General features: G+C 36.1%; 1 protein-coding gene across 1 annotated transcript in view; it reads left to right on the plus strand.

Annotated features, from left to right (window-relative positions):
- The window catches only part of FREM2 (FRAS1 related extracellular matrix 2), a gene marked incomplete at both ends in the record, with an annotated part of 121607 nt that overhangs the window by 11795 nt on the left and 92668 nt on the right, over positions 1 to 17144 (plus strand). The window lies entirely within an intron of this gene.

Genomic DNA, 17144 nt, shown 5'->3' on the forward strand with positions numbered 1-17144 from the left:
GGAGCTGTTTGAGGGTAAACAAAACACATCAACAGGCAATTTATTTCCATCAAGTGTTTCCAGATATTCATAAATGGATATATTCCTGTGGATGGTAACAGATGACTAGTTTATGTTGGTTTAATACATTTTTATCATATGTGATACATAACTATGAATAATGGGCAATAAATGTTATAGCTGATTTCATAATATACTTAGAAAAAAATACTTCAAGCTAGCTTGTTTTCGGCTCATGTGTACTTAGCTCGTGCTTTCTTCACAAGCACAACTAGTATTAAGATCAGTGAACAGGGATCTGTTCTGTCTGTCACAGATCAGTTTGCCACCATTCACCATGGCTGGGAGTGGGCTGTTAAATCACGTTATCCTTTCCATTGTGTTGGACATTACAGAAGAGACATTACCTCTAGAGACTTTTGAAAACGTGCTTGCTACCACAGAGAATAAGTATTGACATAAGAGTTTCTAACAGTTAGCTTATTTTCATTAAATATTTTATTTTTTCTGAAGCATAGGATAGAAAAATTGAAAGCTAAGTAAAGATAATTGAACACAGGGTGATATATTTTGGTTTTAATGCCATCATTTTCTTATGTCATGTGTCACTGTATGGTGATGTTGCTTATGATTTTCAAGTTCTTGTAGTAGGTGAACAAATACTCAGATTTCAGATGTTTCAAGGTTTCATGTAAAAGGAGCAATTAAAGCTGAAGAAAGTTTGCTGTCTCTGTGAACTGTCCGATTAACATCCTTTCTTAAAACTGAGATGCTCCTTGTGAATCCAACATCTGTGAGACTTCTCTTCATGCTATTTGTACGCTTCCTAGTGGCAAATCTGTGGTTAAAAAAAATTCCACTCCGTATATTCCAACTCTATACCAAGAATTTTTTCTCATATCTGAAAACTGTCCTGCCACATCTGCTTCCACTTGGAAGAGTTGTAACAACATGTCAATTTTAATACCATGCTATTTTTCAAAGTACAAAGATTCATTATTATAACAACGTGCTTGCTGATATTTGGAGCCTTTAGAGCGTGTGACATTGTCATTTTGCAGACTACTTATCTGGAAGGTCCTTGCTTTCCTGAGTCTATTTGTTGACACAGTGAAAAATGAGCTGTGTTGCATTTCAGAGTATTTTTGAATTTCTGCTTGCCTAAAGATGATAAAACTGTATTTAAAAGGGATGAAGTTGTGATCAAAACATTAATATTTGTCTATCTGAAACAACTCAAATTTAGTAGCAATGTCTTTAGAATCTGTAACAGGTGAAAAAGCCAGCAATTTATCTAGTTCTGTTTCCACCCTCTTCAGAAAGACATCAAAGGAAGTGTTTTGCAGCTCAGGTAACTTCTGGCAGAATTTCAATGGTACAAAGATTATTGTTTTAGTGTTTTTGATTTTAAGCCAGATCATTCTAAGAGACTACACACAAGACCTGAGTGAAAGCCTCAGCACAGTCTACCAACATCCTCAGTAGAATGGCGTGCTTCAGACTTCCAGCTCCTGTATCAGGAATTTTGCTGTAGTAACAAGTTTGTGATAGCTACCACACAGCACTTAATGTTGTGAATGAAATAAGTGGTACTTCACTTAAGATGAATTCTGCCATGCTCCATAAATGATCTTGTGACCCAAGGATTTTATATCTTCCAGTCCTGTTGTGCCTTAGCAAGCGGAAGCTACAACACCAGTCCCTGCTCTCTTCAAACAGTATGAGTTATTTTGCCCAAAACCACTAGTGTCACCTGTAAAACAGTTCTGTGTGTCTTGGAATATTTGATCACAGTCTGCAACTGGGAATAGGACAAAAAGAGCATGTCTTTCCCTATCTCCATTTGATGGTTGATCCTCTCCACTCATTGCGCAGTGACTGATGAGGACAAATCCAGAAGCTCTTTAGTCAGTCTCTTAAATGATCACCTGACTGGGGCTCTGTTACCTCAGGCAATTGCGTGGAGGCACAGCAGCTACAAGGAGACATCAAACTGCTCCGATGTGAATTTTGTTGTAGATCTGGAATTTTGTTTATCCTCTAAATGTGACCAGCAATTGCGGTAAGCAAGTTAGGGCAATGGCAGAACAGGTGTGTAAGGGAGGGGAAAAGAGCCAAGTCAGTGCTCTGCCAGCTCTTGCCTGTTAAGTTGCTCACAACAGGAGTGAGGTGACGTGAGTGCCACACTGTGTACCAAATCATGACCCAAGATCTGAAAAGATGAAATACAGTGCTGGGGGTACTTGTTTACTTTACTGGCCAAGGGAAAAAGCTCCAGACTATATAAATGGACAATAGCTAAAAGAATTATGATTGTTCAATGATGACTTTCTATGAGTAACTAAAGAGCAGAAATGGGCTCAATATGAAAAGAACATAAAAACTAAAGGAAAGAAAGCCCTTTGGACTGTAGTTTACAAGTGAGAGCATAGGCCTGCTGTATTCAAGTCAAAAGAGGTTTCAACAGAAAGAACTGGTTGAAATTTTAAGTCCTGAAAGACTCTTATTGTCACCATCAATTACTTACATATGTACAGCTGTAGTGCCTTTCTGACTTTAAGTAGCTTTTTTCATAAAGATAATTAAAAAGCAAAATAAATTGAACACCGTCCAGCTATTTATCAGTACTAGTATTTTTTTAAAGGTAGAATTAGTTCTAGTTCTTCATGTTTAGGTATTTAGCCTCAAGATGATCAATAAAGTGGATTTACTGCACTTTTGTTTTACTTAGAACAAGATGGTGATGTAGCGTAACCCTGCTACTGCAGGGTTAGCTCTATGAGATTTTGAAAAAAACTACTGTAGCTGATATTAATGATTTGCTTTCTCATTTGTGTTGAATTTAGATTTTAAAATGACCATGTGGAGACCTGTTGATACTGAAGTGTGAGAGTCCATTTTAGAAAAACTTTGCTGAAAGTATGGATTTTTGTTTTTCACAGCAGTTGCGAAATAGTCTCTGTTGAATGTCTTTTCTCAGAAATGGTTTCCACATTCCATTAATGAGGTGAAGAAAAAACACTTCATAGCAAGTGCAAGCATGTGGCAATAGTGAACGCTGATGTTTAAATTATGAAATAATTTAAATGATAAATAAAGGAACCAATGCTACCAGAAGGCAGGGGAAATATATATATATATTTTTTCCTAGTGGAGAGGTAAGAAGAAATCCAGACTGGACAGTTGAATTCCTGGATGTCTTTGTGAAATATGAAGTTGCACACTAGTGAGAGAGTTGTGCTATATTTCAAATAATGTGAAATTCGCTGAAGTGGTTTAAGGCAAATTTTTGTCCAGATTCTGATGATGTTATATAACAAAATAAATATACTCCAAAGGTGGCACTAGACTCAAACCCCAGCTCAGACACTATACTTCAGACATCAGCTTTCCAAATTTGGCAGTGTCAGGGGCAAATACATTCACTTGCCCAAGTACAGCTAGCCAGCAATGGGTGTTACAGCTGTGGCACCAGTACTATGGCAGCATGCTGCATGCCAGCTACAGAGCAGTGCTTCTGGGTAAGGGACTGTCACAGCAATGTTGTCTTCATTCTTTTTCTTCCCATAAGAAAAAAAATCTTTTATGTAGGTGCTGTAGATAATCCTGAATTGTTCAAATTCAGACCTTCTTGAAGTGAAGAAATACTCATCTATTCTAAATCTATTCTTCTGCACCAAAATATTTTTAAAATATGATCCACTCTTGCTTAGTTGGTACTGTGTTTTCTGTTCAGTCTTAATTTGAATCGTAATTTGTCCCTCCATTACCCAATGCCCTTCTTTGCTCAGTGATAGTAGAGCCCTCCAAACATAAAAAGTCCCCCACAAAACTGCTTCTTTAGGACTGCTAAGCAGTGTCTTATGGTAGTGCCTCAAGGGTAGTACAGTGGTTTCAAAGGGGAAGTAATGACAGATTCTCTTGGCTAGCTTAGGAATGTGAGTATCACTAGGGAAGGAAACAAACAAGAATTTTTTGATTTCAGGCTCCCTGGAGCAGCTTTTCTGACTTTTAAGCCAAAACATTGCAAAGCAAAGGCTCACTGAAACTGGTGATTTACATGATTAGCTACATCTCATTTAGACTTTTCATTACAGATCCCTAAATGCCTTAACACAACACTGCATCTTCCTGTACTAACATGTGGTTAAATCTCCATTGAAGCAAGAATGTTTCAAAAACAATTCCTTTAAGTTAGTCTTTAAATCTAATTTCTGGGAAAACTTTGTAGACCTTTCCCAGATACATTCATGCAAAAAAATACTATCAATTAAAGAAGCATTATTCTACCACTTAGAGAAAACGTACATTGTTTGCGAAATTAAATTATTTTATATGTCTTCCTTAATTTTACTAAATAAAAAATACACATTTTTAGAAATTTCACTCTTCTGGTATGCTTTATTCATTTGCAAGGGAATGATTGATACTCCTGAGTATAATTACAAAAATTAAACCATTGTCAGTGCTGCTTTTAAAGCCATACCACTGAAGTGTTTTCCAAGGTGATCTATAATAACTGTAGGAACAGACATTTTGTATTCAGTATCTGACAGTTTGTAAAGAAGTAGACTGGTAAAATATCATTGGGAATTGCTTGCAGCAACCTTACTTGACCTCCCATGTGGCATTTGAGCATATTCATCTTGGCAGGAACCATCAACAACGTTTATCTTTGGCTTAAAAATGGGGGCATGGCATGTTGGAGGGATATTCAGTCATTTGCCAAGTACTGTATTGGATCCTGGTCTGTTGCCAGGCTTGTTGCTGCTGTTGGATATACTTGAGGTTGGTGCCCAAACAATTTTCCACGTCACGCTTCTTACTGTAAGTATTGCCAGGGGATTTAAACGGTAGTTTGATACTACCTTGAAAAAAAAAATAACAAACAAGCAAGCATACAAAAAAAGCCCCCACCTTTCTGTAAATAAAAGATTACTTCACTGGGGGTTGTTGTTAATGTGGCTGCACAGTCTCAGCAAAGTGAGTGTCTAAATGGATCCATTAAAGTGGGTAGGAGTGGTGATGTGTTTTGTGTAGAGATGATTACATGGGGCACACGTGAAGTCTAATACCAGCCTTACTGAAATCAGTGGGAATTTTTTTTTCTATGCCATTTTTATTGGTTTCTTTATCCTGGCATTTTAGACGGTTAGAAAGAATTGCTTGTTCAGTTTCTAGCTTGAAAATCACCTTATGCCCTAAATATACATGTAGAAAACTGCTTGTAGATTTCTGTCTGTTTTTAATTATTTGGGTTCAAATGCTAGTTTTTGCCAGAATCAAAACTTTCTTTTGCTCCCTGTTCTGTTTTATTTTTATTTTTTTTAACAAAAGCAAAAGAGTGTAGTTGAAGGAGTGAATTGAGATACTGCTCTTCATTAGGAAAGGAGAGGCAATTGTACTGTGAATTACATTTTTATGCAGAGGTTAGAGCAATTTGTCCAAACTTGGAAGACTTGTATCAAATTCCTTCCTTCATTTCAGAGTATTTGAACCCATCTTCCCCATAGTGCGCTCTAACACTATACCCCCACTTATTCTGGCCTGTTTTGTGTTCATTCTTTGTTTGCCTCCCATGTATATGAATTTTTAAATAGTGTTTCAAACATAGCTTATACTCAGATATTCCACTTTCCAGCTAAGTAATGCTACAGTAAGGCCAACACGTTCCATCTAATTTTTCTCCCCTTTCTTCCTCTGTTTTTCTTTTTTTCTGCTAATAAATGCTGTGTTACACAAAACAGGAAGTCTTAACCATGCCAATTAGGAGCAGTACATCCCAGTATAACCTCTAGGCTGTTGGTTTAGATCAAGGTTTTAGGGCAAGGAGTTTTTCGGTTCCAGTTCTCTTTGAGTCAGGGCCAATAGCCTTGTCTTCCATGTAGAATGAGCATCCCAGCTGTTGGGTTGCTTGGATAAAAGGGAAATCTCCCCACACCATCATCTGGTAGACTTTTTTTTTAATAATATTTAGCTGAGATCATGTGCTGCATAACCAAACTTTTAATGAATAATGCATTCACAAAAAAAATTGACTAGCTCTGCTCTTGGAAAATCCCACTTGCCTTATAGAGCTGAATAATGCCATTGATATCTTTGGCCTGTTCAGGTGAGAGGCAAGGAAGATGATGCTCAAGATTAGCATTATACATACTTAGCAGGCTTTTTACTTAAAAACAATCCATAATTTAGGTTTTAGGTTATTATGATATATAATAAGACCCTGCTAGCAGCAAAAAAAGCATGCCAAGGAACAGTAAAATTAGGCCCAAATGTGAGAATTAAAGGGATTAAGGAGACACATTAGGCTTAAGTGGAAGAAATGAGAACCATCAAGAATAACAGTGATTGCTAGTGACATGAGAACCTGCAGAAAGACACTAATTCCTAAAGTGATTTGTAATAAGCCTGTGAAATACTATTGGTTGTTAGCTGCAAATGGTTTTGATTGGGACAGACCAAAGAGATCTAGAGAAGAATGAAATAAGAGAACGGACACCAACTTGATGAGTTCATAGCAGCTCAGCTTGTTTGATTTCATGAACTGTTTCGTTGAGGGATTCTAGTTATCATTGAGGATGAGTTAACTATCACTTCACTTGTCAATCAACAGTGTGGAGTCCCTAGAGTTTCCATAAAGATTCATCTGATCAGCAGGTAAAATGTGTGGGGGAAGTTTCTTGATTTCTTGAAAAAGTAGATTACTATTTATACAAGGGGGATAAACACATCTGAGGCAAACTGCTTATATATGTGACAAGCAGTTTTCCACCAAGAAATGGTGGCTCTTAAGTTAGTGACTCTTAACCTTTGGAGATACACTAAGAATGAAGACAAATTAAAAATGGATAAAATGTAATGAAGACACATTTTTTCATTAAAGTTGTACATCTTGATTTAAGACATTTTTGCTATTGTAAGAAACAGGATAACAATGTATCAGCAAATGCATGTTGGATTTTATTGCTTGTTCAGGATGTTGAATCAAAAGCTTATTTGTATTACATTATTTAATTAAGTTACATCTGCCAAATCTTTGCTGTGGGCTGGTGGGCACTGAGAATGTGCCGAAACTGAAACTTTATATAATCATTGAATGATGAGGGATTAAAAACCTGCTTCAAGAAAAGGGCACTAGTCTGTGTATGTGGCCTTCCCAGTACCGAACAGATGGGATGAAGAGCAAAGGGTTCAGATGTGCTAGTTTAGCATTAACTCAGCAGCACAGTGGAGCTGGTTGAAGACAGAGAACTTTCTTCAGAGTTTTCCTATGGAAGTTAGCGGTCTTCTGACCTGGTCTTGCAAAACATAAAAAGTGTAAAATTGTGCAGGGTGATTAGTGAGTCTGCTGGGAATCAGGACTATTCATTTATTCTTTTTGCTTTGCTAAATCTTACAGTATATGGAACATTCTTTCCTCACAAACCTCTTTGTGTACTTACTGGAAAAAGGAAGACATTAATTTTATTTCATAAACCCAAACTGTGTTTGGATGCTGTTCAAATTTACCCAGAAATTATATGACCTGTTCTTATAATTGGCATTGAAGAATTTAAGAAGAGGAAGTTAAGAGCCAGAAATAATACAAGGAGAGTGAAAAGCCTGTTAGAGTAAATTAATGACTTAATTTGACCTGTGTTGATTTTTGTTTGGGTTCAGCCTAGATGAGAATTTCTTAAGTCAGTTTATTGTGGCTTTTTTTTTTCCCTTGGGTTTTCTTCAGTTAATCTTTCTTTTACAGATTTAACTAATTAGTTTTTGGTTTTAGGAGTCGAAAGAATTTCATTTAGCAGTAGGCCTTTAGGAAGCTCTTTGAAAAGACAGATTTTTTTTTCGCTTTCTGAAGAAGGATTTCAGCTTGTTTAAGTTCAAGTCATTAGTAAAACATTAATGCATTCAACTTGATACAGCATTTCCCTGAATGTTTGCCAGGATTCCAATCTCACTAACTTTTAACTGAAGTACCGGCATAGCACTTCTGTCACTCTGCTGTATAATGTGCATTTTCTTCAAGTCTGTAGGAATGCTGTTACCACACACCTTGCTGCCTCTTTAAAGCTTTGTAGTTAGGGTGGAACATAATAATTATAGAGGGAATCATAAGGATGCCTTTAAAGAAGCATTTGAAGGCCTGATTCAAAGCCCAGTGCCCCCAGTGAGGCCTTTCTGCCTAGAGGTTTGTGGTTTTGCATTAGTGAAATCAGTGAGATTTTATTTTATTTTTTTTCACTTACTACTATGATGTTCAAGGGCAGGTCACAGAAGATAAGATTCTTGTAACCAATAGCAAGCTATTATTCGCTACCCCTAAAACTATTTTGCATGTAAAGGATTTTATTTTAGGGCCCTCAAAGTATTGGATTTCTTATTCCAATGACCCATCTTTAGTCAGATCTTGTAAGCTCAGCAGCCTAAGACACAGTAATTGGTTAAAAATAAATAAATAAAAAATCACTAGAGTGCTCTGTATTATTTAGTGCTCTGTATTATTTTGAGAATTATCTGAGTTTTGTGCTGAATTCATTCACCATCTGCACTTTTTAATCTCAGTAGTGGCCTTTAGGCTTGCTTATAATTACAGGAGGCATACCTCCTGAGAGGACCGTACCGAGAGCCTTTTGGATAGAGATGGAAGTTCCTAATGAAGAGGAAACTAGTCACTAGCTGTTTTTTTTTTTTTTTTTTTTTTTTTTTTTTTTTCTGAAAGATGCACGATAAACTAAAAAGTGAAGTGTTCTCAGCTTTCTTCCTCAGAGATAGGTGATGCAGCATTGCACATTTAAGATTAAAATGTTAGTGTTTCTCCAGTGGGCACGTTGAGTAGGGTTATGTCCTGGATTCATAGTAATTGAGTGTAGATCTGTGAAGTGCTATAGCTGTAGTAAATTTAGGTTTCCTCCATAACCAGTTACAAAATGAAACATCTTCAGAGTGTTATTAGATTTAGATGTTGCACAGGAGCAATTGCTCTGCATTCTAATCCAATTTTACCCATATTGCCCTTTTCATGTAAATTCAGAATTGCATAAATCATGTGAGTATTAATCAGGGCAGCTTTCAACACCACCAAGATTTATAGGTTAGTTGGTGAAAGGGACATTTTTCAAGCATGTTGACTGATTTGGGCTTTATGCTAAACATACAAAAGGACATGAGATTGCCAGTGTCCCACTTTCACTTAATAAGTCAATGCTTACTGCGTTCATTGCTGATATTGGAGAACTGTGCTCAGTTTTCTGTTGCCTGAGGAAGATTAAACAGGAATTTCATACACAACTGCTTTAGCCTTTAGGCTATAGGAAATGTAAAGTGAATCACTCTCATTGGAGCTGTCTCAGTTTGTGTGGAATGATTTAGTGTTTGCCATCAAGCACAGCTTGGGTTTCCTGTCCAAGCTCAACAAAATCAGGCCATTTTGGGTTGCTGCTCAGCTCTCCTGTGAAAGTCTAGCTCCCTATTTTCTCTGACTCCTAGGAGTTTATCCACTTACCACAGAATCACAGAATGAGTGTGGTTGGAAGGGACCTCTGAAAAACATCTAGTCCAACCCCCCTGCCAAGCAGGATCACCTAGAACACATTGCGCAGGATGGCATCCACGTGGGGTTTGAATATGTCCAGAGAAGGAGACTCCATAACCTCTCTCAGCAAGCTGTCTCGGTGTTCTCTTACCCTCACAGTAAAATACCCCCTTATATTCAGCGGGAACCTCCTGTGCTTCAGTGTGTGCCCATTGCCTCATCCTCTCTCTGGGGACAACTGAAAAGAGACCGTCTCCATCCTCTTGACACCCTCCCCTCAGATATTTATATACATTAATGAGGTCTCTTCTCAGTCTTCTCTTTTCCAGGCTAAAATTTAATTTCATTGTCTTCCTGTTTGATGACTCCAGAATGAGTGTTGCTATGGCAGGATTGAATATTTCATTCTAAAGATAATTGCAGAGAGGTAATATAATTATTTGTTTATTTATTTATTTTTCATAGCATTTGATGTAGCAACACAGGACAAAACTCATATTCAACATTTAGCTAGTACTGAATTTCATAAAAAGTCTGGACAGCTTAAATGTTTCATTGAAAGGATTGTAGATCTTGTCAACTTCCACAAAAGCTGGGAAGTGTAATTTCATTGTTTCATGAAATGGCACTAATGGTAATTTTGCTAAACAAAGATTCTAAGCTGCTCTGGTCTGTTGGCAGCTTTTGAATGCTTGGTTTCTATATTTCACTTATGGTAGGAAGTGCAAGATGGAAAAAAAGCTTTTAAGGATGAATCCACTGCACTTAGCAGAATCTCAAGACAAGTGATGAATTCTTCTCCTACTGTCTTAGAGGACAGGTATCTTAGGGAAAAACAAATAAAAACTTGTCAAGCTGCATGCAGCACAAAATTACTGGATGGACTTTTATATTTTTAAATACAGAAGATCAGTCTAAATGATTATAAACACTTCGGGCTTTGAAATCTGTGGGGAAATTTACAGAAACTGTCAACTGTTACTGATTTTGCATGCAAGTAGAGTCAGCAGCAAAGCTCACCTGGCGCTCAGTGAGGATAAACTAGAAAGAGAATATATCACTTGCATGACAATACTGTCAGTGCCATTCTTCCAAATTGCATATTTTAGAAATGATCCTTATTCCTCCCCTGCTCCCCTTCAAGATCTTTAAGGAAATAAAGAAATGCTTTCACAAGACTGGTAGAAGAACCTTTAAATCACATAATTGAATTTAGAATATGAAGAAGATTAAGTGAAAGCTGAATGATGCAGCCCTTAAAATCTGTGTATTGTTATGCATTTTCATATATTTTCTATTAACATAATTTGCTTAGTGTTTCAACATAGTCCTCTCCTTCTCCCACCCACACACATTCTTGCAAAGTATATCTTGTTAATCTCAATGTTATCTTAACAGTTTTCGCCCCAGGGAAGTTTTAACAACAACAACAACAAAAAATTAAAAGTGAGCTGCACATAAAGTTTTTTAGTTTGTATTTTAAATTTTTGTATTGTTTTATTTTAAGTCCAGTCTTGCTAAATTAAAAATAAAAATGCATTTTATAATTAAAAAAAATAATTTGTCCATTTCTATTTTTGATGTTTGAAACCACATCACACACCAACTTCTTCAAAATATTGTTATATATAGGTTTAGCATATATAGTATAGCTGCAATATTTTTTCAGAATCTCATTGTTCTGTTCACTTTAGCACTAGTTTGTTCTCTTTTGTTTATTCTACATAATCCAGCAAAATACCTCCATATTTACACAAATGAAAGTAGAACAAGACTAGCCAGCTTTTTATTTATTTTTTAACCCCCTCTACGAAGTGTTTCCAATGGAGTTTATCCACATACGTCCTGCCTGATGAGAATATTGCTCAACTTCAGCAGATCAGAATGAGATTTCACCTTCATCGCATTGCAGGCTTCTCCGTGTGCATGCTCTCACATGGTACAAAGCATGATGGCTTTCTGCTGTGATTAGATGGCTACAGTACCCTGTGCAGTTACTTCACTTTTGCTTAACTGTGCTGACTTGAACTGATGTTCTGTGAGGTAAATGTTTTATAATCAGACAACAACTCCTTTGAGCCAGCTAGAATCTTTGAATTTGTATAGCAAGTACATATTCTGATGGGGTATCATTTTTTTCTGCTTCACTCCTGTTTTTTCTCATATTAGGCTGAGGTTGCTTTGGTAAGTAGCATGGTTCACAGTTAAGTCTTGAACTTTGAATTCTTGACATGCCTCAACTGGCTTTCTACCTGAAGAAAAGCAAGTATTCCTCTGTCAGTGCTTAGCTGTGCATAAACAGGTCTTTACCCTGACCTTTGCTTATAGATATTGTTATCCAGTCAGCTAGCTGCACTGGAACAAGACAGAGCATACTGTTTCAAGCTGCAGTCAGTTTTAAGATGCATAAAAAAGGTGTGTTTCTTATGGAAGACTCCAATTTTAGTGAATTTGGAGGGGGGCCGAGGGAGGGTAAGATGGCCAGAAGATATTTTCGCACTTCCGCACAATAGTTTTTAGATCAACTTTCAGCTCTCATGTTCACAAAACTGCAGCTTTCAGGCCCAACCCACCTCTCCACTGTAGAATTGATAAGAGATCATCAAGAAGCTGATAAACACAAGCTTGAGGTTAAGAGTAAAATGAAATATTTGGGTGGGCTTTTAGTGCAAAGTGGTGTCAATGAGTAAATTCAGGCTTTTTTTCTTTAAGTAACTCTCTCTGGGCTTTTGAAATCCTTCAATTACTTACTCTGCAGTTTAGTAGTCATTCATTATTCTAGCTAAGACAAAAAAAAAAAAAAAAACTCTTTCCCCTCTATACATGAAGTCCTTCTAAGAATTCCCCCTTTGGCAGTGTTGTTCAACTCCATTCCAAAACAGAGGGCTATGTGCTGAATGATGTTGAATAGAATACATGGGAGGAGCAAAGGATAATTAATTGTATGTTCTAACATATTTGTTTTATTTCAAACTAACCTCATGTCTTACAGTAATAGCAGAAGTCACAACATGAATTCTAGCATGTTAATCTGAGAACAAGCTCTCTAGAGGTTCTTGATGTACATGCTAGTATTGCTAAAATCCACATTACAATCGCTTTATTGCTAATGTTTGGGTTCTAACTAGTTCAAGCTAGCACAAATACACTAGCATGTACTTACACACATATCTTAATTTTGCTCTGTGGACTTGTCTTCTATTTAATAATATTTGGTCAAGTCTGGAGGGGATTTGCAGCATGCTTGCATAGGCAGCTTTGCAGGTATTGTTTTGTTTTCTTTAGTTTTGTTTTAATGGAAGGTCATTATACAAAGGAGCAATATAGTTTACTAGTCTACCCATTTATTACATCATAACAAAGAATGATTCTCCTCAATGTACAGACAAATTCTGCTTTCAGATTCAGAGAGAATATAAAAATGATGGGAGTCATCTTTTTTAACATAGATGTCCAAAATATGTGCTTCCAAATCTAATGGTAATTTGGGGATCCTTTTTTAGTTAATGGAGTTGTAATCTGATTAAGCAAGTGTGATTCATCTTAGTCTAAGTGAAGTTCTAATAGATTAGTTGAATTTCTTTCCTAGGCTGCTCATGTCTCCGTTTACAGTAAGGCAGGCAGGATACAACTAGAAAAAAAACTTAGACATCTGCAGATAGCGAAGATGAATCACATTGCTCATCAGTTTTATTAGTGGGTGAAGGTCATTAAAATAACATTTAAAAATAATTTCTGAAGTATCATCTGAATTTGGATCAAAATATAGAAGGAGAAGCTATTTAACTATGTTTAACTATTAAGTATATATAGTTGGAGCCATCTGGTTTTAAATATTTGAAGTACTTGCTCTTGGTGTATATTAGGATCTCCGTAGTACTTTTCCTTTACCAAATATCTGTGTCTTTTCATTTTATTTTAAATAAGTATCTGTTTACATTAATATCAATGTGACCTTATTCCTTACAAGAATATCCTAGCTAGCACAACAATATTTGCTATCTTGCCTACACTTTAATGGTAATTTCTAATTTGGTTTTAGGATTGGTCAGTGCTCTTGGTCCTGGGCATTGTGAAAAACTAACTTTATAATTCTGTAGTCTGGGTCTATAAAGGTGTGGCTTTGATGATTTCTAGTTTGTGTCATTTCATTGAACCTCTCAGGAATTAACTCATCAGGTCTTTAGCTTGCCTTAAATTAGGATCTCTTTCCTGGCATTTGTTTATTAAAAATATGACTAAATGACTCAAATCCTTTCCCCTCCCCAAGTTTTTATTTCCTGCGGTGCAACATTGTGTAGTTCTTAAAAGCATGCACATTTGTGATTAAACAGTTCATTCAAGTGTTTTTTTTTTTTTTCCCCAACTCAAATACACTGACGTGCTAAAGTAGCTTTAGATTTTTGGCAATGTAGATGCTAACCTTCAGTTAAATTCTTACTTAGAGTGAGAAACTCTGAAGCATCAAAAAACAGATGCAGAAGGCAAAGATGGAAGGGAAACATGTTTTAGGTAATCTTTACTCAGATTAAATAAAGGAAATGTCACACTATCAAAAATTAACCCGTCACAAGAAAAGTACTGAAGAAAAGATCACTGAAGCAGCAAGTTCCATTAATAAACCAAAATTGGAATAAAATAATTTAAAATAAAACAAATTAAAATAAAGTAAAATAAAACAAAATTGGAAATTAAAAAAGAGCAGGTGGCTGAGCTTCCCTCCAGTGTAGGCTTTAATTAACAGAAATGAACAGAGTTTAATTAACAGAGTACTTTAATTAACAGAAAACAACCAAGAAGCTGTTAAATATTAAAACTATCCTTTGACTGGAGGAAGGCATATTGTTGTTCTTTATGTTCTCTGGAGACAAGGACCAGTAAAGCTTACTGCCGCAGGTACTGTGGTTGAACCATTCATTAAAATAGAACATTTTAGACATCGAATCTTTGTATATTGTGTTAATCTAAAGTATCAGTGATTCCTTAATCCACCAGGATACTCATGATATTAGAAAAGATATTGAATTAGAGTCCAAATCAGGTATATCAAAACCTACCTTCCTCAAAGCCCTTTCCAAGTAGTTGCTCTAGCAGCTAAACAGCTATTGGCCATCGCTGAAATCAGATGATGTTCTTTGGAAGTGGATTAGGAAAAAGCATATTCTATTGAATATTCTTTATATTTGATATAAAGAATAGTAGAGATTAACATTTAATTAACTGTTGTTAACAGGATTTTACTTTCTTTCATGAGGAATTTGTAATAACTTTTAAGCATGAATGTGCAGCAAGGAGGCACCATCACAGATGACAACACACGGAGTTATTAGGACAAGAGAAAACTAAGGAACTGCAGAGAAACAAAAAAAAAACAAAAACAAAAACAACAAAAAAAAAAAAAAACAGAATGAACATCCATGATAGCCAGTATCATTCATTTACAATCTGCCAGGTACCTTGTGCATGTGTTCTTACATCATGAGTGTCAGACCTTGTTGAGCATCATAGCAAGTAACCTGCAGATATTGGGGTGGAAGGGAAATGCAGCTTCCTGTGAATGTGTCCTTGGTCAAGGACAGTGGAGGACTGAAACATCACAGTGGCCCTCATGGAATAAGTCTACAGGCTGCCTAGATGTGTTAGGAGTTATTCACCTGAATTCCATAGCTCCTGAACATCTCTGTGAGCACTGTAATTGAGCCATTTGTTTTATGAGAGAGGAAAAGAAAGAATGTGGTAGCTGTAAAGAAGTCATTGCTGTTGAGGTTTACTAGAGATCCTTGCATACCAGCTCTTGTTTATCAAATAAAAATAAATTTAAAAATATATATATTTTTAAATTGTGAAAGCAGTGCTGCTTTACATAGTTTACAGTGAGGTCATTAAATGTGTTTAGAAGTCTGGAATTTATAAGATAGTTAATCTAAAAGTAACCCTCTAGAATAATTCTTTTCTTGTTTATAAATATGGTGTAAAGATAGGATCCCTTCATGTTGTCCTTGTAAATCTCAGTTGCTGGTGGAAGTCAGAAAAAAAATGTTTCTATGTGCACTGTGTCGTATCTCCCACATAGACCTTCATTTGCTGAAAGTAACATTATGGGGAAATGTAAGTGTGAATCACATTTTAAAAAAAAAAAAGGATTGGGCCCAATAGTTGAAACGTATTTCATTTGTTGAAGTTTATGTTCCTATTTAGAAAGGGGAATAAAATACAGTGGAGCTAAATGTAGATGTGCAGGCTAAGTTGCACAGGATAAATTAGAATTGGATGTGCCAGGGCTCCTGTAAAATTCCATAGTCTTTTCCTAGCTAAGAAAGCTATGCAACAGTTTTCACCTTCATAGTATTTTATCATGGTATTCTCTGAATTTCAGAGCATATTAGAACTATTTACTGAAGTTTGTCAGATATTGAGGACTTTGCAATTAATCTGTTTTCTAAATCACTCATGACTAATCTCAATCACTCATGACTAATCTGTTTAGACAGTAATTTCAGTGCATTTATTTACAGTTTAAATGTATATTATTCATAAAAACAAAAGTTCAGGTTTTGTTTTTCAGCTTTCCTGGGGTCTAGACATGGACATGGTTTCACTTTATTTATCTATAAAATTAATTACTGCAGTATATGCAGTAGGTACTGAAAAAAGTTTTAATGAGCTGCTGGATTTAATAAAGATGAGATTGTGTTATCTGCTTCTTCACTGTAAATTTGACAAACCACTTTCATTTGCAGTGGCCATTCCTTTTATCTAAACAGTTGAGAAAGAATACAGAGATAATTGTTGGTGGAGTGGAATACCAAGAAGTTGTTATTCAGATAAAATAAAATGCTTAGAGATCCAAGTAAAATTTTTATCTACTATATATAATCCTTTAATACACCAAGTGATTAGAGAAAATAGGGAGGTGAGCACTGAAGATTACAAAAATGAAACCAAAATACTGCAAACACCTCTTTTTAAATATTTAGCTACATTTTTCTAAATACTGGTGTGAGGATGGAGTAATGATAATGTATGTTTATGCACATGTATGTACAAGCAGTGGATGTTTATATTTAATACTCACAGCTTTTAGGTATTAATAAATAATAGAATTAGAAAACAATCTAGTACTCCCCCCACCCCTTTTTTTTTTGTCTCTAAGTGGAGAAAGGATGGTTTTGAAATGAAGGTTTTAAAATGCATTTTTCCACTTTCTAAATGTGATTGCATGCAGATCATACATAGAATTCTTGTGGTTTGAAGGGACCTCTGGAGACTGTATAGTCCAATACCTTTGCTCCCTTACAGTAAAAAAAGCTTTTTTCATATGTTTAAATACATCTTGTAATTCAATTTGTCTCCAGTATTTCTTGTCCTGGGAACTTCTACAATGAGTCCAGCTACCTCTTCATTGCATCCTCTCTTCAGGTATTTCTATGCATTGATACGTTTCCCACCTGCACCCCTCTTCTCCAAGCTGAAGAGTCACAGCTCTCTCAGCCTCTCCCAACATCAGATATTTTAATTGTCTTTGTGGCCCTTCACTGGACTTTCAAGTCCACGTCTCTCCTGTACTGGGGAGCCCTGAACTGGTCCCAGTACTCCACATGCATCTCACCAGTGCTGAGCA

Source organism: Netta rufina, assembly GCF_964035555.1.
Source record: "Netta rufina genome assembly, chromosome: 1".
NCBI lineage: Eukaryota > Metazoa > Chordata > Aves > Anseriformes > Anatidae > Netta > Netta rufina.